The sequence below is a fragment of the Microcebus murinus genome, chromosome 20 (genome assembly GCF_040939455.1).
Source record: "Microcebus murinus isolate Inina chromosome 20, M.murinus_Inina_mat1.0, whole genome shotgun sequence".
In the NCBI taxonomy this organism is placed as follows: domain Eukaryota; kingdom Metazoa; phylum Chordata; class Mammalia; order Primates; family Cheirogaleidae; genus Microcebus; species Microcebus murinus.
In genome coordinates, this window is record NC_134123.1 from 2,475,532 (window position 1) to 2,499,315 (window position 23,784).

A 23,784-nucleotide genomic window follows, 5' to 3' on the forward strand; every position below is an offset into this window, starting at 1 on the left:
TATCTCAAACTAGACTTTTTCCATTTATCTAGTTAAAAGATTCTGGGTCAAAAATTTTGGACACCTTTGATGACCATTATGAAGAGTTTGACTATAAAATAATTGATGGGTCTACAAAAAATATACAAAAATAATTTAATGATACAGTTATTCTATAATCACCAAAAAAGAAAACAAAAGGAGAAGGTAAGAATATCTGAATAATCTTTATATAAATGAGTTTTGAAACATAACTATATTTGTACCACTTCTGGTGAAGTGATACCTTTGTTAAGAAAGCAGATATTATATGCTCTTAAATATTCTATATATTATAAACTAAGACAGCTGACAGTTCTGCTCAATAAGCACAAATTATTTCAATAATCATTATGAATATTTGTCCATGGATTAAAATATATCCATAAGAAAATGATTTCTTATATTTATTTATATTATATGAATATGAAATGACAATCATTCTAACAGAAATATTGTACTTTGTCAGAGTGTTATGATCGGAATGTTAGTACACTGCCAAAATTCATACGTTGGACCCTAACATCCAATGTGACAGTATTAAGAGGTGGGGCCTTTGGGAAGGACTAAGTCATGCTATCTCCACCCTCATAAATGGGACTAATGCCCTGCTAGAAAAGGCTTGAGCAAGCTTCCTTGCCCCTTCTATGTGAAGACACAGTAACAAGGTGCCATCTCTGAAGCAGAGAGCAAGTCCTTACACAGCACTGAATCTGTCTGTGCCTTGAGTTTGAACTTCCCAGCTTCTAGAACTGTGAGCAATACATTCTTATTGTTTATTAATTACGCTTTCTAAGGTATTTTGTTATAGCAGTCCAAGACACAGAAAATGTAAAGTACAAAGACACAAAGAAATGAGTATGACATATTTCATCACAAAAGAGGACACCTGTTCATTTACATAGTATATTTACATTAAATACAATTAGAAGAAATGGTGACATAAATGAATGAATAAAATGGGGTCAATACATATATGCAATGGAATATCATTCAGCCTTAAAAAGGAAGAAATCCTGTCACATGTCATAATACTGATGACATGATACTAATGTCTTCATAACCTTGAAGACATTATGCTATGTGAAATAAGTCAGTCACATAAAGACAAATACTGTATGATTCTACTTAATGAGGTATCTAAAGCAGTCACATTCATAGAGACAGAAAGTAAATGGTGGTTACTGGGAGTTTTGGGGAAGAGATCAAGGGGAACTATTGTTTAACGGGTATTGAGTTTTAGTTTTGCAAGATGATAAAGTTCTGGAGATGTGTTTCATACAATGCAAACATACATAATACTACTGAACTATACCCCCAAAATGGCAATTTGTATATTACATATTATTTACCACAATTAAAAAATGGTTAAGATGATACAATGAGATAACACTTTACATCCATAAGATGGCTATAATCAAATAGATAATAACAAATGTTGTTTAGGATGTGGAGAAATGGAAAACCTTTATACATTTCTGTGGGAATGTGAAATGGTGTAGCTGCTTTAGACAACAATCTAGCAATTCCCTAAAAGGTTGAACACAGAGTTCCCATTTGATGCAGAAATTCACTCATTGGTATATCCTAAGACAAATGAAAATATGGATCCAAACAAAAACTTGTACACCAATGTTCAGAGCAGTATTATCCACAATAGCCCAAAGGTGGAAATGATCCAAATGTACAAATTGATGAACAGATAAACAAAATAAGGTAGAACATGTAGTAGGATATTATTTGGCAATTGAAAGGAATAAAGTACTGATGCATATTACAACATGGATGACCTTGAAAACATTATGCTAAGAGAAAAAAAGCCAGTAACACATGACAACATGTTATATGACATCATTTATATCAACTGTCCGGAATAGGCAACTCTATGGATAAAGTAGATTAGTAGTTGGCTGGGGCTGGGGGTGATTGGGGGGTTAAGGGTGATGGACAAAGGGTAGAAGGTTTCTTTCCGTGGTGACGAAAATATACCATTCCTAATATACAAAAAACTTCTAGGTATCAGTTAAGAGAAGATAATCCAATAGAAAAAGGATTTAAGAAGCAGTATCCAGAAGTGAAAATACAAATAATCAAAAAACATGATACTCACCCTAACTAGTGAGGAAAATCATTTTATACCCAAAAGATAGGCAAAAAATAAAAGCATGATAAAATGTCAATCGGAAAAACAACAAAATCAAAGATAAATGACAAACTAGGAAAAATATTTGCAACATACATAACAAAGGGTTAATTTAATTTCCCTACTATAGACTATAGTACATTTATAAATCAATAAGAAAATAAGGACAAGGACTGTTCATAGAAATAAAAATACAAATGGTTTTAAATATATGAAAAGATGCTGAAGTTGACTTACTGTAAGAAAAATGCAAAATAAAAATAAGACAATATTTTTCACCCAAGATCAAAAAGTTTCTAACACCTTGAGTTGGTGAAGATGTTGGGGAATGTGCATTTTCATATACTATAGACAGAAGTATAAACTGATAAAATTTCTATGAAGGGACATCTGTTTAAAATAAAAAATACAACGTATGTTCAAAACCAGGCAGAATTAATCTATGGTGTTGGAAATCAAAATAGTATTACCTTTATGTGAACTGGTTTAATATCTAAAAAGGGGGCAAGAGAGTAGTTCTGGATGTTGGTAATATCTGTTTCTTTATCTGAGTGTAATTACATGGGTGCATTTACTCTGTGAAAATTTATAGACCTGTGTACTTATGTACATATACTTTTCTATATGTATGTTATATTTCAATAAAATGTTTAATTTAAAAATTTATATACATACTTTAACAATTCCATTTTTAGGAATTTATCCTACAGGATATTCACTGAAGCATTATTTTATAATAATAAGAGACTGAAAATCACCTTGATATCTTCCAATGAGGAACTCATTCAATTATGTTATACCATATTATTCAGTAGTTTAAAGAAAAGAGGCAGCTTTAGATTACACATATGTGCTTGTATATGCATAAAATATCTTGGAAAGATACAAATAAGGGGTCTCTGAGAAGAGAACTGTATCATTGGGAGACACGGTGCAAGGCAGACTTACTTTTCACCATATACTCTTTTGTATTTTTTTAATCATTTGTATGCATTACTTATTTTAAAGACAAATTTATTAATGAAATAAAAATTTAGAACTTTCAAATGAGTATGTGGTAAACTGAACAGTGTCATATGCTGGCGAAAATATAAACCCCTATAATTTTCAGAGAAGGTAATTTGTTATTATCGATTAACATTAAAAACACAGTCCCTTCAACTCAGTTTCACGTCTCTAAAATACTGGAAACCACTTAAATATCCATCAAGAGAGAAAAAGCTTAACAAATTGTGGAGTATATATAATATTATGGAATGATATGGAGCCATTAAAAGAAAGGGGGAAGTCTGTAAGTGCTGATTTGAAAGGGGCTTTATATACTCTCTTGTTAAGGTAAGAAACCAAGATGCAGGCAAATATGTTTAATAAAATTCTATTTTATTTTATTTTTTATTTATTTATTTTTTTTTGAGACAGAGTCTCGCTTTGTTGCCTAGGCTAGAGTGAGTGCCGTGGCGTCAGCCTAGCTCACAGCAACCTCAAACTCCTGGGCTCAAGCGATCCTTCTGTCTCAGCCTCCCAAGTAGCTGGGACTACAGGCATGCGCCACCATGCCCGGCTAATTTTTTCTATATATATTAGTTGGCCAATTAGTTTCTTTCTATTTATAGTAGAGACGAGGTCTCGCTCTTGCTCAGGCTGGTTTCGAACTCCCGACCTCGAGCAATCCGCCCGCCTCGGCCTCCCAGAGAGCTAGGATAAAATTCTATTTTAAAATGTATGTACTGGAAGAATCTCACAGATATAGTGTTGAGCAAACAAGAAAACCCAGACACTAAGAGTATACACTGTATTATTTCATTTATATCATCTCAGAGACAGGCACCCTATGCTTACCTTGTCCTATGCATCTCTTTCATTGTATGTTCACTTGTCTCCTTCGTGATTTTCTTTGTAACAAATGGGTAAATATAAGTAAAATATTTCTCTGAGTTCTGTGAACTGCTCTAGCAAATTAATCAAATCCGAGGAAGGTGTCATAGGAACTCTGATTTATAGCTAGTCAGGAAGAAGTATAGGTTACAACTTGTGACTTATGATTGGCATCTGAAGTGAGGAGCAGTCTTGCTGGACTGAGCCCTTACCCTGTGGGATCTAGTATACTGTCCAGGCAGTGTCACGACTGATTGATTGGCTGGTGTATGGTGGGGTAATCCCCACACATTTTGGTGACCAGAGATGTAGTATTCTGTATTGTAGTGACTGTGTGAGAGCAGAAGAGATAACAGTTTGGTTTTGTTCTATCTCTTAAAGTACCACACTGTTATGGACTGAATGTCTGTCCTATCCAAATTCATACGTTAAAGCTGTAACCCCCGGTGCGGCTGTTTTTGGAGATAAGGCCTCAAAGGAGGTAATTAAGGTTAAATGAGGGTAGGGTTTTGCTCTGATGGGATTAGTGTTTCCTTATAGGAAGAGAGTTTGCTTACAACCTGTCTCTATACTCAGGAATGCAAAGAGAACACACTGAATACAGACTGAGATGGTGGCCACCTAGATGGAAAAGATGATGCCTCAGTATGAAATCTACCTTCCCAGCACTTTGATCTTCAACTTACTAGGCCCCCAAACCATAAGAAATAAAATTCTGTTGTTTGAGATACCTAGCCTGTGGTATTTTGTTATGTGGATTTTGCAGACTATTATATATACATACTTTAAAAAATTGTACGTAAATGAAATCATATTATATACTATTTCATAATTGGCTTTTATTTGGGTTAATATAACCCCAACTTTGTCCATATCATTAAATATACTTCTACAACAAAATTACATGGGATTCCTCTGTTTGTGTATTTACCCATCCTTCTTATGAGGACATTTAGGTTCTTCCCCTTGCCATACCCCAACTATATTTTTCTCTTAAAAATACCATTGGGAAGGCCGGGCGCTGTGGCTCACGCCTGTAATCCTAGCTCTTGGGAGGCCGAGGCGGGCGGATTGCTCAAGGTCAGGAGTTCAAAACCAGCCTGAGCAAGAGCGAGACCCCGTCTCTACTATAAATAGAAAGAAATTAATTGGCCAACTGATATATATATAAAAAATTAGCCGGGCATGGTGGCGCATGCCTGTAGTCCCAGCTACCCGGGAGGCTGAGGCAGAAGGATCACTTGAGCCCAGGAGTTTGAGGTTGCTGTGAGCTAGGCTGACGCCACGGCACTCACTCTAGCCTGGGCAACAAAGCGAGACTCTGTCTCAAAAAAAAAAAAAAAAAAAAATACCATTGGGAAGATCATCTTTATGGCCCTAGCGCATTTATACACAGATCTTTGATACATTTTTGACAATTTCCTTGGGATAAAGTCAGAGAAATATAATTTCTGGTCAATCTTAAAAGCTTTTCATGTGTACAATGAAACTATCCTCCAGAAAGAGGATATCAAACATCTTTTAGCAAACATTTATTGATCTGGCTAGTACCAAGCTCTGAACATGAATTTCCTTTCATAAACGCTCTTCCTTAATCCTCATATCAAGACTGTGATATAAGTCTAATTGTCCCTCCCTTTCCCCCCTTTTTTTTCAGGAGAGGAAATTGAAGCTTGTGCTATTATATTACTAAAGGTTACACAGTAAATGAAACTCTTTTGTCACTAACTCATTTAAGGAACACATTAACCTACTATTAAGGGAGATGGGAAATCAAGAAACCATTGGGTTATTCTATATTCTGTATGAGATAAAATGTCTGTGTCTTGTTTAGCATACTCAAGAGTATTTACTCAAAATCACCTAACAGTCTCTTTCATTTTGTATATAGTATGCTAGAAATTTGGTTCCTGCATCTATTTTTGTTTTTTTACAGGACTTGCTATCAAATTTGAAGTTTCACATTATGATAATAGGATCAAAAATATTAAGATTTAAATGTAACTGTAACTTTTTCAAATCTTAGAGCTTTTCTCCACCAAGGAACTATATATAAAAAAGTCAAGCTAGGTAGTAAACATGGAACAATTATATCATACATATATGTCATTTATATGTTATAAAAAGAGATGTCTACATAATACAAATAGAATATGCATTTCCTTAGTTTTTGCAACCACTGACTCAAGAAAAAACAATACTAATCCTTGAGCTTCATTACCATGCTGGTTATTAGGAACTCAGAATTCTTAACATACTATCACAAAGGTTAACCTGTTCTTAGTCTGAAATTACTGTTATTTCACCCACAGAAGAACTTGACCTTTCCCCAGTGACACTGACATGGCCATGGCAGAGGCTAAGGCAGACTCAGACCGTGTGGCTACTAGGCTCTGCTAGCCATGTGTTTGATGTAGGGTAGGGAAGTAATCATGTCTCCAGCCACTTTCAGTAACTGCACTGCTTTTGTGAAGGAATGCTGTAGAAATAAGACCCACCTGTTTTCCTGTAAGACAAAAAAGGGACACACCCTTTCACAAGCTTACTTCTTACTATCTTCTTCCCCTCTTAAGTTAATGAAATGAAAAAAATGTCTGAAAAGTGCTGAGTTTATTGAAATTTACAGATGATATAAAGAAAACTTTTATTCTTATTTCTCTCTTCTTATTGCTCAGTATATTAATGTGACACACTTATCAGGAATATGGTTTAACACACTGACTGCCACACTAGAAGAAAATTTTTTTTCCTTGAGGCCATGGTGTTTTATAACGGAAATAGAATAAAAACTTTGAAAACAAAACCATCCCTTCTAATTTAAAGCTTTTATTTTTTATTGTTTTCTCTGTGTGAGTTATATGCAACTTGAAAAGCAGTTCATGTGGCTTGCATGGTAGAGATGCCTGAGTTACATATGCTTCATGAGGCCCTGGGCTCAGAACTAGCATGACTTAAATACAACTCACATGGCAGTTAATTTGTTAAATCACAGTTTGCTAAAATTAGATAAGTTCTCCAGAAAAGAAAGGCAGAACTGAAATAAATGCTGCTGGGAAACACTACATGGTATTATATGTTTTATATATGTTAGTCGTTCATCTTCTGTTACTAATAGTTAGGTCTTTCCATCTGAGTTTCTGTCTGCACCAGATTAATACCAGCTATAAATCATAAGGTCCACTCCTTTCAGGTATTCTATTAATCCAGTACAGGAAATCTCATCAAGTAGGGCCATGCCATGCTGTGTCAGCTAATGCAAGGTGTGGTCATAGGGAAATCACTTCATCTCTCTTATGGTTTTAGAAAAATCTTTAAGGTACTAGAATTGGATTAAATAATTTGTAATATTTTAAAAACTCCCAAATTCTATAATTCCAAGCTGGATCTAAACTGCTATTAGGTAGGTTCAGGTGCTTGATACTGTACCTTAGCACAGAGGAAGGAGGTCTGTGTTTAAAGGGCCCTTTGTATAAGTTTGCTCATATGTGACAAAATTATCTAGAGAACAGAGAGCCTTGAAGAGCTAGGGTCTGAATGAGGCTGGATCAAGGTGACACATCTTCTCTACAGTAAGATTCAGAAATACAAAGCAAAACCAGGAGTGTAACTTGTTATTCTGTAAGGCAATTTTCTGCTTTCTCTTTCTCCTTGTATAATATGTAACATTATGTTATTTAAAAAAAGAAATATATTGTCAGGTATTTCATTTAAAAATTATCATATATAGGATACTATAACAAGAGACAATCATGTAAAACACTTAGCAGAAGATAACAGCACATGATAATAAATATCAGCTATTGTTGTTTTGTTTCTAAAACAAATTATAGATTCTATAATTCTGGATTCCAGGATTTAAAAGTATCAGCTTTCATTACTACAGCTTCTTTTGGTGTGCTTGGAATTTCAGGAGCCAGCAGAAGCAAGCAGAGAATACTCAGTATTCATGGTAGTTGTATCTATTAAGTGGCAAAGAGCAAAGCTTTAATAAAATACTTTTCCAGACTTTTCAAATGTTTCACAATAGGTTGTCTTATTTTTATAACCAGAAAACAAAACAAATACCAAACTAAAACATTACCAATAAAAAAGAAATAATGCTTTAAAGTTCTCCAACATCATCAAAAAAGTAAAAGGACGGACAGATGGCATTTCTACAAATGTCACCCTGAAATTACAATTTTAAGACTCTGTAATGTCAAGCTTAAGAACAAGTAAAAAGTACCAGTAGTCTATTAAATGAGTGCAAGAATGTAATTTCCCTAATGATATTGGAATAAAAATATCATCATTTGTGCTTTAGTTAGGCAAAAAAACCAAAAACAACAACAACAACAACAAACACCCCAAAACTCTAATAAATGTTCCAAGGCTGAATTTACTAATCTTATAGCAAAAGCCCACTACCTAAAATTGGGACAGTTATATTTTTTATATAAAAGTACATGCTTATGAGTGAAGTAAAACTTATTTTTTTAGGCAACTATAATAACAACTGGGAAGGTATGCTACAATACATAAAGGGCCCATTATGGAAAAGGGAAATTTAATAGGACAGACACCTGTAAATAATTCCAACCCTCTACTACTTGTGTTGTTTGCCCCTGTAAGTTTCTTAAAAGGCTATTTTTGTTTGTTTGTTTTTTAAGTATCTCTCTAGGTTGCTTATTTAAAGTGTCACTAAATGGTTTCCTACTAACTAGCTGATCTTGGCTAAACTATAATCTAGAAGTTTAAGGATTTTTAACATTTCATAAATTTTTGTAATTATATTAATATATTATCTGTAATCATATGACAAAATTCTATATACAATTATTATAACATTTTATGTCCTTTAAAATAAAATGTTCCAAAAAGTAATTTCTACTACTCCTAGATACTTTTAAAACCAAAGTTTTTAAAAAAGATGAATAAAATACATATGAAAATAGTTTGTTCACAAAAGTAAATAGAAAACAGTAATAAAATAGTTAATGATCTATATGAAGTACTGGTTATTAGTAGATTTAATTAGTTTAAATCATGGCTACTGAGATGTGCAATTCCTGAGTTTCTTCTTAAATGATAATGCTTAGGCTCTTAACATTTCATGTTAAACCACACTATATGTTATAGGCCATGTATTCTTAAAGATATTAGAAATATAAAAATTTGGCATCTAGCTTTGTGATTCATTTTATATTAGCTATTTTACAATACAAATGCTGGAACTAAAACCAAACTCTGGCAATACTCAGGAATAAATGCTATAACACTAAACCAATGTGCCGCTTGGGAGAGGGATGAGTTGAATAAAGTCAGAGCTGTGAAGGTCAATACTGTATAATGGTTTTACAGTGTTTAAAGTAAAAAATCTTTGCCTGGATTATGGGTAATTTTTCATATTTGTTCTCTGCAAAGAAGAGAATTTTTTTTTTTTAATTTCTAGACATTTAATTCTCAGATTTCAAGGAAATGCAAAGAGAGGGGAAGTGTCATAGCAGAGGTAGGAGACCCAAAATACAAGAGGTATTTGACCACAAATCTTATCCTATAAATTCTGGAAAACCCTTCAAAATCTTTCTGGCAATGTATTATTCTAGTCAACAAGATACTGGTTTGCTTCTTTAAGACACATGAAGACAAAACTAACATTACAACCTCCCTACAAATTACTCAACTTTTGTATTCATGTGTGAAATCAAGTCCCACCCCCACCATTCTTGCCATTTGGATGTTATTTTAGACAGTCTACGGAAAGATTTTTTTGGTCTGTTATCTATCTTTCATTTGTTATATTTTAAATTATAAAATCTTATGCTCTTTGTAGAAAACTTAAATATGTAAATATATAAAGTGAAAAGTGATCTTTTGAGTAATTTTAACCCTGTTCTTTATGTGTACAAATATGTTAAATAACAAATGTGGTAGTTGTATGTTTTATAAATATATAAACATGTACATATAAATATATTTTATACATATATAAATTTGTTAAAATTTTTGCTAAATTTAGGAGAAGTTTGACTTTAAACATGTATTAGATAAAAAATGGTAAGTATGAGAGATAATATATGTTAATTAGCTTGATTTAATCATTTTATAATATACACACATATTAAAACATCACACTATATACGATAAGCATAAAATAAATAAATGTTTAAAAAGAGAATTTAAAAGACACACAAAAACATATGGGCTCTAGATAAATATGTTTGAAAGAACTTTTAGTAAACAATTTCAAATAAAAACATATATTTATCTCCCTTAATTCCCTAAGTATCACTGCAATGATTAAACATGTATAACATAAACAGCAGATATTTTGGGAACTTTCTAATGGACATAGAATAGATGGATAACATTGAGAAAAGAGCAAATTTGTGCTGACAAGTTCAGAGAACTCCTGGGGCGACGGTAGATGGACTCCCCAGCAGACCACTGAAAAACCTTTTGTCTCAGAGCCGCAGTGGCTGGGAACATGGGCAGGCGTCGTGGGGCCAGGGAAAGAAGGGGTAGCTGAAAGTCTCTGGGATCTGGGCCAGAGGCTCATAACAGGAATAGCTACATTTGTCATGTGGTGTTCTTGCTAGCAAAGTAAAGTGGGAGATTTGCTGGTCCTTCTAGACAGTGCCCTAAATAACACGAGAGTGCTGCCAAACACAAACTTCTGAGCCTACAGGATGAAATAACACAAAAAGACTCAGCAAGGCAGTGAGTGTCTCCCTGTAACTTTCCTTCTCTCCTGGAAAGCACAACTCTGCTCATTCTCAGAGAGCCTGACAATCCCCCTGGTCGAGGCTATACAAGTAAGTCAGGGACTCTGGCAGTGTCACCCACTAGTGACTCTCACAGAGAAGGTGGCTGCAGTTCAACTCTAAGGCATCAGTTTTGCTGTGCTGTCTGAAAACTCAACCTCCTACTTTGCTCAAATACAGCTTCTATCTCTGGTTGGCTTCCAGCTTGTCAGCCCCACAGGAGCTCCTGCATGGAGACGGGAGACACGGTGTTGTGGCAATGGTCTGCTGGGCAGAATTGTTTGGTGACACAATAGCTTTTGCCATTCATATTAACTACCAACACTGGTATTTCTTTTAGAACTGTAAGCAGAGAAAAATCCTCAGACACAAGAAGAAAAACAACAGCTTAAAAGAAGGAAGACTAAGTGAGTAATCACATAAATGGCCCCTAAACAAAATGTGCAGGAAAAGGAGAGCATCCTAAGGACTACTGTGCTTCAGTGGCCCTCATCCACACGGGTACACTCGAAGGGCCTCAGTAGATGCCTGAAACTGTGGAGTGCCAAATCTTATGGACCCTGTGTTTTTCCTGTAAGTACATACCTTTGATAATGTTTAATTTAAAAATTAGGGCTACTAAGAGATTAACAACAATAACTAATAATAAAATAGAACAATTATAACAATATACTGTAATGAAAGTTATGTGAATGTGGTCTATCTCAAGCTATTTTATTGTACTGTACTTACCTATTTTCACACTACGGTTGAATGTAGGCAACTGAAACCATAGAAAGCAAAACCATGGATAAGGGGAACTACTGTACATGGAAGAAAAAAATGGAACAATGCTTATAAAATTCTACACCACCAAAAGTAATGTTAATATGTAAAGGCAAGAAAAAATATTTTAAGACATACTAATACTCAGAAAATATACGAACTTAAGTATAGTTTTTTTAAAATTGCTTGAGGAAGTACTCTAGCAAAAGAAATAGGAATTAGAATGAAGAAAGGGAAACGTGGAATATAAGAAAAAAGGTGGTAATAACTGGTAAAAATTTAAGTTTAATTATTGATATGGTTGTAAATTGTTAAGAAAGAATTTATAAAATACAAGGCATAAAAGGTAAAACAAAATTAATTACCCAGCAATTAAACTTTCATGATGTCTCAATAAAATCTACAGGCAGGCAAGGAGAATAAGGTGAAGATATTGTTACAATTTTAAGTGTTAAGGGCAATAAAGGTTCATATGTTTTTCAGAAACTTGAGTTAAATTCTAATAGAATAGAATTAGGATTCAGAACCTCCAAATGTAATCTGACAGGAATAATAGAAAAGATTAGGACTAGGGGGAATCAAGATGGCGGATGAGAAACACCGCCAGACAGAATGTCTCTGTAGAAAAGACAGATTCTAGCAGAAATTAGAAGAAAGAAGCAAGAAGACGAGCATACAGCAGATGAGGGTCGGAAGGAGGGGTACCTGAGACCCCAGAAGACTCCACGGGAGGAGGTTGCGGAGGACAACTGGAAGCTGAGACCGCAGGAGCAGATGGAGACCAGCGGGAAGGGTAGGTGCATACGCCAAGTTTCACCCGCCCCTTGCATCTCGGACTGCTGGTGGGCTCCCCAGCAGGTAGAGAGACCTGCGGACACCAGCTCAGAGTTGGCTGCCGCCAGTGAGTGGTAAGCCAGTAGCGGACGTGGAACCAGGCTCCCAACTCCTGCAGGGCACTTCCCTGTGCACAGACCTGAGCTGCACGGCAGGCGCCATATTACCTCCTTCTCCCCTCCCCCAACACTCTCCGCGGGTGCTGAGAGAGAGACAATACAGCCACCAGCCAGAGGAACCTACAGGGAACTGAGACCTTCCCTTTTGGGGCCCTACAGCTGACTCAGGGACACTCAATCTCTGAGCTCCCTACCTGCCAGCCCTCCCAGGTGCTGCTGGCACGGTGATCCCAGGAGAAAGGAGCAGACCCTGAGGCTGAGAGACATAGACCTGGCTTGGGCTCCTCGTGGGCGATTGGTACTGGCACTCCTCTCCCTGGTGGGGATACAGTTTGAACTCTGGGACCCAGAGGTCAGATCTGCAGACCAGATCCCGTGCACCAAGGTCTAGCATTGCCCGGGGCACAGAAGGGATATACCCGAACAGCCTACTGAGGTGTGTGTGCCTTCAGGGGAAGATCAGCGTCCTAGAGGGCAACCCTCCCCCCAAAGGGAGGCCGTGCGCTCAGCCCAGGTGGTGTTACTGCACAGGGAACCTCCTGGCTGGCATCAATCCGGGGAGACCTGGTGGCCTGTGGTCTGGCCTGCTGGCAGAGGCCGAGGAGTAGCTGAGGAGTTGGGGAGGGTGGAAAGAAGCGAGGCCTGCTACAGACTGCGGTCTCGGACAGTCCCACCCCCACACGCAGATATTCTGATTGAGCGGGGCCACTCCAGCCCCTCCCTGACAGCTTTTCCTAGAAGCAAACAACAGAACTTTGACCACTGCTAACAGATTTGGTGGCTCCTGAGGGCAGGCTTACCCAATCCAGCTCCGCCCAGACTCACTCCCAGACCTGCCCTCACTGAGGGGGAGAAAAGGACACACCTGGAGGTCGCAGGGCCCCACCAACCACCTGAGGCACTAGAGTGCCTCTCTACAAGAACAAGAGCTGATAACAGGACACAAAAACAACAGCGTAGCCTGTTCCTCCAAGCAAGTGCCACCTACTGACAAGGAGGACATCCTGAACACCGTTTTCATGGCACCTACTGACTCATTATACAGGGAATGGTCGAATCTCACCCACAGACACCACCTACTGGTTCAGAAACTAAACAAGGCGTGTGAATATCCAAAGGAAAACCTAAAGGAAAGAAACAACAACTGATTGACATGGGAAGAAATTAGCGAAGGAACTCCGGAAATATGAAGAACCAAACGGAAAACACACCCCCAAAGAGGAGCACCAGCCCCCTAGAAACGGAAACCAACCGAAATGAGGCAACCAAAATGACAGAAGAGGAATTTCCAACGTGGATCATAAGAAAATTCAATGACCTGCAAGAACAACTCAATAACCAATACAAAGAAACCACAAAAAGCCTCCAGGACACAGAACAAAAGTTCACTAAAGAAATCAACACAATAAAGAAAAGTTTAACCAAACTCCTGGAAATGAAGAATCAATTCAGGGAACTAGAAAATTCAGTGGAAAGCCTCAAGAACAGGGTAGATCAAACAGAAGAATCTCAGAGATTGAAAATAACACCTTCCAATTAAATAGAGCAGTCACAGAGATAGAGCAGAGAAACAAGAGAAAAGAGCAAAGCCTACAAGAGATGTGGGATTATGTGAAGAAACTTACTGTGAGGGTCATAGGGTTGCCAGAAGGGGAAGAAGACAACACTCAAGGGTTGGACAAGCTGTTTGAAGATATAATAGAGGAAAATTTCCCAGGTCTTGCTCAAAATCTCGATATACAAGTTCAAGAAGCTCAGAGGACCCCTGGGAGATTCAATGCAAACAGGAAGACGTCACGACATGCAGTCATCAGACTGACCAAAATATCAACTAAAGAGGCCCTTCTAAGAGCTATAAGATGAAAGAAACAAGTAACACACAAAGGAAAGCCAATTCGAATAACATCAGACTTCTCTACTGAGACTCTAAAAGCAAAGAGTGACTGGGACCCATTCTCACTCTTCTGAAAGAAAACAATGCCCAGCATAGAGTCTTATTCCCTGCAAAACGAAGCTTCGTATATGAAGGAGAAATAAAGACATGCTCAGATAAGCAAAGTCTCAGAGAATTCACCAAGACAAGACCAGCCCTACAAGAAGTACTCAAAACAGTGTTACTCACAGAACACCATAATAAAAACTCACGAATATAAAAACAACCAAAACCCAAAGATTAAAGGCCAGATAATACAATGGCTCAAGAGAGAAATCAAAGCAACAACATCCAACCCAACAGAATGAACAGTAATCTACCTCACCTATCAGTTCTCTCAATAAATGTGAATGGTTTGAACTCTCCACTCAAGAGACATAGGCTGGCTGAATGGATAAGAAAATACAGGCCAAGTATATGCTGCCTTCAGGAAACACATCTAACCTGCAAGGATGCATATAGACTAAAAGTAAAAGGGTGGAGATCCGTATTCCAAGCAAGTGGAAGCCAAAAGAAGGTGGCATGGCAGTTCTAATTTCAGACGATTTAGTTTTTAAACCAACAAAAGTAGTGAAAGTCAAAGAGGGTCATTATATAATGGTGAAGGGCACAGTTCAACAAGAAGAGATAACAATTTGAAATATATATACACCCAACTGAGGTGCACCCAGATTCATAAAGCAAACCATACTAGATCTAAGCAAATGGATTAATAGCAACTCCATAATCACTGGAGATTTCAACACCCCACTGACGGCACAAGACAGATCCTCCAAACAGAAAATTAATAAAGAAATAATGGATTTAAACAAAACTCTACAATAATTGGGTCTGACTGACATCTACAGGACATTCTACCCAAATCCACTGAATATACATTCTGAATATCAGCTCACAGGACATTCTCTAAGATTGACCATATCATACGACACAAACTAAATCTTAAGAAATTAAAAAAAATAGAAATCATACCATGTACCTTCTCGGATCACAGTGGAATAAAAGTAGAAATCAACCCTAACAGAAATCACATTTCTACACAAAAACATAGAAATTAAACAACCTCCTACTAAATGATTACTTCATAAATTAGGAAATCAAGATGGAAATAAAAAAATTCTATGAACAAAATGACAATGGAGAGAAAAGTTATCAAATCCTCTGGGACACAGCTAAAGCAGTTCTGAGAGGAAAGTTTATCTCCATAAATGCCTATAACCAAAAGTCAAAAAGATCACAAATAGACAATCTAATGAAACGACTCAAAGAGCTGGAAAAAGAAGAACAGACCAACCCCTAACCCAGCAGAAGAAGTGAAATCAACAAGATCAAATCAGAACTAAACCAAATTGAAAACAGGGAAGCTATTCAGGAGATTAATAAAATGAAAAGTTGGTTCTTTGAAAAAATAAACAAAATTGACATGCCATTGTCTAAGCTAATGAAAAGCAGAAGATAGAAATCTCTAATAAGCTCCATCAGGAACAAAAAAGGAGATATCACAACTGATCCCAAAGAGATACAAGATACAATTTATGAATACTACAAAAATCTTTATGTATACAAACTGGAAAATGTGGAGGAAATGGACAAATTTCTAGAAACACACAGCCTCCCTAGGCTCAACCAGGAAGAAATAGATTCCCTGAAAAGACCAATCTCAAGAGCTGAAATAGAAACAGCAATTAAAAATCTCCCTAAAAAGAAAAGTCCTGGTCCAGATGGATTCACACCCGAATTTTACCACACTTACAAAGAAGAACTAGTACCTATCTGACAGAAACTATCCCACAACATCGAGAAGAACGGAAACCTCCCCGACACCTTTATGAAGCGAATATTACTCCTATACTAAAACCAGGAAAGGATGTAACAAAAAAACAAAACTACAGACCAATATCCTTAATGAATATAGATGCAAAAATTTTCAACAAAATCTTAGCTAACCGAATCCAGACACTTATCAAAAAAAAATAATCCATCACGACCATGTGGGCTTCATCCCAGGGATGCAGGGATGGTTCAACATACGTAAATCTATAAATGCAATTCACCACATAAACAGAAGCAAAAACAAAGACCACATGATTCTTTCAATAGCTGCAGAAAAAGCTTTTGACAAAATTCAACACCCTTTCATCATACGAACATTTAAGAAAATAGGCATAGAAGGGACATACCCAAAAATGATACAAGCCATATATGACAGACCCATAGCCAACATCATACTCAATGGGGAAAAACTGAAAGCATTCCCACTTAAAAGTGGAACCGGACAAGGCTGCACACTGTCTCCACTTCTATTCAACATAGTGCTGGAAGTCCTGGCTGCAGCAATGAGACAGTAAGTAGAATTAAGGGATCCAAATAGGGGCAGAAGACATCAAACTTTCACTGTTTGCTGATGATATGATATTGTATCTAGAAAACCCCAAAGATTCAACCAAGAAACTCCTGGAACTGATCAATGAATTTAGTAAAGTCTCAGGATACAAAATCAATACACAGAAATCAGAGGCATTTGTATACGCCAAGAACAATCTAATTGAGAACCAAATCAAAGACTCAATTCCCTTCACAATAGCAACAAAGAAATTAAAGTACCTAGGAATATACTTAACCAAGGAGGTAAAAGACCTCTACAGGGAGAACTATGAAACACTGAGAATGGAAATAGCAGAGGATGTAAACAGATGGAAATCCATACCATGCTTGTGGATCGGCGGACTCAACATCATTAAAATGTCTATACTACCCAAACTGATCTACAGATCAATGCCTATTAAAATCCCATCAGCATTCTTGACAGATATAGAAAAAATAATTTTATGCTTCATATGGAACCAAAGAAGACCCCGAACATGAAAAGCAATTCTAGGCAACGAAAACAAAATGGGAGGCATTAATATGCCAGATATCAAACTATACTACAAAGTTGTAGTAATTAAAAAAATCTGGTATTGGCACAAAAATAGGAATATTGACCAGTGGAACAGCTCTGAGAATCCTGATATAAAACCATCCTCATATAGCCATCTAATCTTTGAGAAAGCAGACAAAAACATACGCTGGGGAAAAGAATCCCTTCTCAATAAATGGTGCTGGGAAAACTGGGTAGCCACTTGTAGAAGGCTAAAGCAGGACCCACACCTTTCACCTCTCACAAAAATCAACTCACGCTGGATAACAGACTTAAACCTAAGGTATGAAACTATTAGAATTCTAGAGGAAAAAGTTGGAAACACTCTCCTAGACATCGGCCTAGGCAAAGAGTTTATGAAGAAGTCCCTAAAGGCAATCACAGCAGCAACAAAAATAAATGGGACATGATCAAACTAAAAAGCTTCTGCACAGCCAAAGAAATAGTCATGAAAGTAAACAGACAACCTACAGAATGGGAGTAAATTTTTGCATCCTACACATCTGATAAGGGGCTGATAACTAGAGTATACTTAGAACTCATGAAAATCAGCCAGAAAAAATCAAATAACCCTATTAAAAAGTGGGCAAAGGACTTGAACAGAAACTTTTCTAAAGAAGACAGAAGAATGGCCAACAAACATATGAAAAAATGCTCAACATCATCATCAGGGAAATGCAAGTCAAAACCACAATGAGATATCACTTAACTCCAGCGAGAATGGCCTTTATCAAAAAGTCTCCAAACAATAAATGCTCGTGTGGATATGGAGAGAGAAGAACACTCCTACACTGCTGGTGGGACTGCAAACTAGTTCAACCTCTGTGGAAAGCAATATGGAGATACCTTAAAGCGATACAAGTGAATCTACCATTTGATCCAGCAATCCCATTACTGGGCATCTACCCGAAAGATCCAATGACACTCTACAAAAAAGACACCTGCACTCGAATGTTTATAGCAGCACAATTCATAATTGCAAAGCTGTGGAAACAGCCCAAGTGCCCATCAATCCAAGAATGGATTCATAAAATGTGGTATATGTATATCATGGAGTACTATTCAGCTCTAAGAAACAATGGTGATACAGCATATCTTATATTTTCCTGGTTAGAGCTGGAACCCATACTACTAAGTGAAGTATCCCAAGAATGGAAAAACAAGCACCACATATACTCACCAGCAAACTGAAAAGCACCTAAGTGGAGACATAGGTACTACAGTAATAGGGTATTGGGCAGGTGCGAGGGGGGAAGAGGGTGGGTATATACATACATATGAGATGTGTACCATCTGGGGGATGGTCATGCTGGAAACTCAGTCTTGTGGGGGGAGGTGCAGAAAGGGCATTTATTGAAACCTTAAAATCTGTACCCCCATAATATGCCGAAAAAAAAGAGATTAGGACTAGGAATTAATTTGGATTCAGAAGAGCAAGGAATCCCACAGTTCTGTAACACACAGGGCACCCTCCTGGTACTATGTGTAGGGGCAGGGAGAGATAGGAAGAAGGGGAGTTTTGCCTTGCCATAACCACATCTAAAAGCTTAAGTACCCTAATTTCCTTAACTGAAAAACAGTGACATTTAGTATAGGCTGGTTTCAGCATTAGAATAACAGAATTAATTTAAGAGCAAAATCAACTCTGGACATCGTAGGTGGCTTTGAAAGATAATTACATACTAGTAACTATCTGACTTAAGGCAAACAACTAATAATCAAAGGAAAGAGTAGAAAGGCATTTCAAAACAACTAGAAGGTTATTTTTCTTCTAAATGATTGCTTTAAATTGGTATCTAATTTCCTGTGACCTTTCTGTAAAGTATGTTATTAATATCTATGTTAATATCTTTAATACAAAGTTGTCCTGTTTTCTAAAACTAAAACCTCCTGCACCAAATTGGCCAGCTCTGCGTTTCAACTTGGTGATGTGTGGAGAATCTTTTCCTCAGGATAATGTTACTTCAACAGCAGTGCTACCTAATCTGATTTAGGTTAGAACACTAAAGGCTGGAGATTCTTTTTTTTTTTTTTTTTTTTTATTTCTTAAGGGGAGTTAATACAGTTGTAAAGGCTGGAGATTCTTAAACGATCCAGACTAGAGATTTTCAAGAGTCCTTTAGGGTTTTTTTTTTTTTTTTTGAGACAGAGTCTCGCTTTGTCGTCCAGGCTAGAGTGAGTGCTGTGGCGTCAGCCTAGCTCACAGCAACCTCAAACTCCTGGGCTCAAGCGATCCTCCTGCCTCAGCCTCCCTGAGTAGCTGGGACTACAGGCATGCACCACCATGCCCGGCTAATTTTTTATATATATATATATCAGTTGGCCAATTAATTTCTTTCTATTTATAGTAGAGACGGGGTCTCGCTCTTGCTCAGGCTGGTTTTGAACTCCTGACCTTGAGCAATCCGCCCGCCTCGGCCTCCCAAGAGCTAGGATTACAGGCGTGAGCCACCGCGCCAGGCCAGGGTTTTGTTTTTTTTAATAAAATTTTTACCATGGAAATTTTCAAAGAGAATTCCAAATACACACAAAATTGAAAGAATAGTATAACGAATCTTACACACACTTCGCACAATTTCAACAACTGCCAACGACATGCAGCTAGACTTGTTTCATCTACACCCCACCTTCTACTTCCTTGGATTATTTTAAAGAAAAACCTCAGACACGTCATTTCATTCTGAAACACTTTGTTGTCTTAATATTTAATTTTTTAAAGAAGTCTACTTTTTCCTGAATAGGATCATTATATGTTCTGAATATTTTGTTACTACATTTAAAAGTTAGGGTCTCTGCTTTAAGAACAAAAACTGCAATAATTTTATTAGAACTATTTTTTTTAATTCAATAGATACTAATCAAGAGTCTACTATACACTCGACAGGAGTATCAATGAATAGAAGTAAACACGCACATTTTGACTTGATGTAGAATAAGTTTTCTAATAACTAAAACTGATTTATAAAAGAAGCTTGTGCTGTTTTATGAGGAGGTGAGAGACCTTCACTGCAAGGCGTTCGAGCAGAAGCTTGCTGAGATGCTGCATTAGGTTCGACTTGCCTCCTGAGGCCTTTCCCATCTCTGTCCTTATTCCTTAATGCCTAATGCCTGTTCTAGAAAGGACTCATCTTTAATCCATCCAGGCACACACATTAACATACTGCATTCCGATGAACTAAGTCATAAATCTATGTTTTTTTGAAAGCTTCAGATTTAAGAAAATGGTTCCTTTAAAGTATAATGGCAACACTTAAATGAAGAACACAAATCCTATAGATAACTCACTATATAGAAAGAAAACAACATTTTGAAAGAGAATTATTCATTTAACTTTAACATATATATTTTGTATTTATATGCTTTATTTTTTAAATTTTATCTTTAATTGACAAGTGATAATTATACATATTCATGGGGCACATACTAATGTTTTGATATTGATGGGGTATACAGTGATGTTTCAATACATATAATGTATGGTGATCAGATCAGGGTGTAATGTATCCTCTTGAAGCAAGTAACATATACTTTAGGTTGAAGTAAAGGAGTTATTTTTACATCATCTCATTCAGGTAATGAGAGAGAAATCACCTCTTACTCATTGTGTGTTAGTCTTTCTGTACATTTTTTAGGTGTAAGCTTGGGAAATTACATGCATTTCTAGCCATAGAAAATCTGAAAAAGATGGGTAGACTTGAGAAGTTAAACCAGGAAAGCGTAACTCATCCACTAAGGCATTTCAATCTCTATTGACTAGCTGGGTCCCTGATATCAGAAAACTTAATCTTAGGGTTTCACATTTTGGTAGAGTGCTGCTTAGACATACAAGATGAGGTCAGAGGCATCAAATGTTGCCTGAATACTAGAGGAGAAGGGAATATTCTTAAATCAAAATAGTCACTCCATGCCTCAAAAGGGAGCTGGCCATTCATTTGATAGAAATTTCCTGAATGCCTCCAGGACCTGTTAGGCATTGGGTCATAAAAGACAAGTAAGAGAGACACTACCCTTAAGTTGCTTTCAATATCACAGTACACTAGGAGAGAGAGAGATGCTAATGCAAATGACACAAATAAATAAACCTAGATTTCTCAAATATTATGGAATGGATGGAAGAAGGAAAGGAGATTATATGTTATACTAAAATAAATGGCGACTAAAAGTGTGCTGTATTTGACTGAGAAGGATGATGCTAGTGATCCAAGGTCACAAGACAGATATTTTGAGATGTTTTCATCCTAGAGATGATTACCCTATTGAATCTCCCCCTGAGAACCAAAGTTTGCAACAGTCAAATGGCTGTACTGGATTTAGTAATTTATCCTCAAACTCTTACTCCAACAGCCCTTTTATTTATTTAATTAACTGAACTAGGTTATTCTATAATAATTACATATACAGTTAGAGTTAGCAAAAGTTTTAAGGATTCCTTGTCATAATAGAGGTAGATTCCTTGTCATCCAGAGGTTTGAAGTTGAAGAAAAACCACTGAGATAAGAAAATATATTTCAACCTACGTAAGTTAGTAGCATACCAAATAAACAGTTTATTTTAGTATTTTTAGCTCAATAATAGCCAAATAATACCTTCTTGAAAATGGTAAAGGAAAGGAGATGATCAAATGGATGATAAAAGTATAAAAATGGTCATTAGATTCATATATCAGTATTTTATGTCTGCAGCAATAATGAAGATTGGAGCTACTCAGATTAAATAAGAGTGAATTTGCTGTTTAGAAAAGAAGGGTATGCATTTTGTCAATTTTATCTCCCAGAATTAAAAAGAAAAGAATTAATATCAATGCTTATTCACTATTCTGCTTTTCTGTGTTCAGCTATTTATGATAATTTAAAATGGTAATAAATATTTCTACAAACTACATATGCCATTTTGTCGACAAATGAACTGATATGGCTGTCTTGGTGCTGGCTATAATAATAGCAACACAAAAACAGTCACCTTCCAACAGCAATTCATGATAAAATGCTCAGCAAATGAGGAACAGGGGAAACTTCTTTAATATGCCACAGAGCATCTACAAAAAAGCCCTATAGCTAATATCATATTTAATGGTGAAAGATGGAATGCTTTCCCCTTAAGATTGGAAACATGGCAAGGATGTTTTGTTATTATTAATAAAAGTGAATACCAATCTTATTCAACACAGTAATGAAAATTCTAGTAAGCACAAGAAAAGGAAATAAAAGCATACAGCTTAGAAGAGACAGATGAAATTATCCCTCTTTGCAGATGACATGTTTGTCCATGTAGAAAATCCCAAGAACCAGTAAGTCAGTTGAGCAAGGTTGCAGTATATTAGATCAACCCACAAAAACCAATTTTATTTTCATATATACTAAAAACAAACCTGTAGAAACAAAACTTAAAAACACAATAATATTTATAACCATTCCAAAGAAAATAAAATAGGCATATACTTAACAAAACATGTACAGGGTCTTTACAACAAACATGGGTATCAGTGGAGGAGATGGCTGGCGATTGGTTATAGTGAACAAGTAAGCAGCATACTGAGGATGACAGAAGGCAAGTTTCTCATGGCTAGAAAAGATATCTACAAATACAGAAAAGATTAGAAAGAACTCTGAAGTGCTCTGTTGGATTAGAAATGGAATTACTGCTATGAATTCATTATTTTACAGTATATATAAATATAAATAGATGTAAAAATAGTTATAGATGAGTATATCTGTAGGTATGCATGTGAAGACATACCTGTATTTTAGCTGCTCTGTGCACTGAGAGAACCTGGGAGAAATGATAACCCAGCAGCAACGAGCATACTCAATATCCAGAGGTGGGTTTTGAAATACCATTCTCTACTAAAAGGAACCAGGGGTCCTTGAATGTCTGATTCTGGGCTTAGGCCAAAGGAGGTAAAAGATGAACAGTAGAATGCCAACTTATAAATGTAGAAGGAATGATGGGAACAGAAAATCTCTATTTGATAAACATAGAAGGTTGATTCAGGTAGGAGTTATCAATGGACTCTAAGAGTAGAAGGTAGAGGTTTGATATGGAAAAGCATATTAAAGTAATACCAGAGTATCTCCCCACAAAATATTAATCAATTACAAAGGAGAAAATAGTGAGTTTAAGGTGGAGAGACCTGGTAATCATCAACACGACCAGGTAAGCAAGGTCAACATCATGGTGGTGGGACAGGTCAACATCATGTGCTTCCTGATATGATGCACTGAGAAGCACACAGCATCAATTCTGCAATTCCTTGCAGTGGAATTTCTGCAAAGAACTCATGATGTGAGTTGTCTAATGAGTAAACAGGGTTACCTCACAGAAAGTAAAGCCCATATTCTTTAAAACTGATAGGGACATGAAAAACAGAATTGAAGAAAAATCTAGATTGAAGAAGTCTGATAAGATGAGAAAATTAAATGCAATTAAACACAATA

The 23,784-nt window shown here is 36.5% G+C and overlaps 1 protein-coding gene across 3 annotated transcripts in view; it reads right to left on the reverse strand.

Annotated features, from left to right (window-relative positions):
* Positions 1-23,784, reverse strand: part of ITFG1 (integrin alpha FG-GAP repeat containing 1) — a 305,254-nt gene that overhangs the window by 103,352 nt on the left and 178,118 nt on the right. The gene's annotated exons all lie outside the window — the stretch shown is intronic.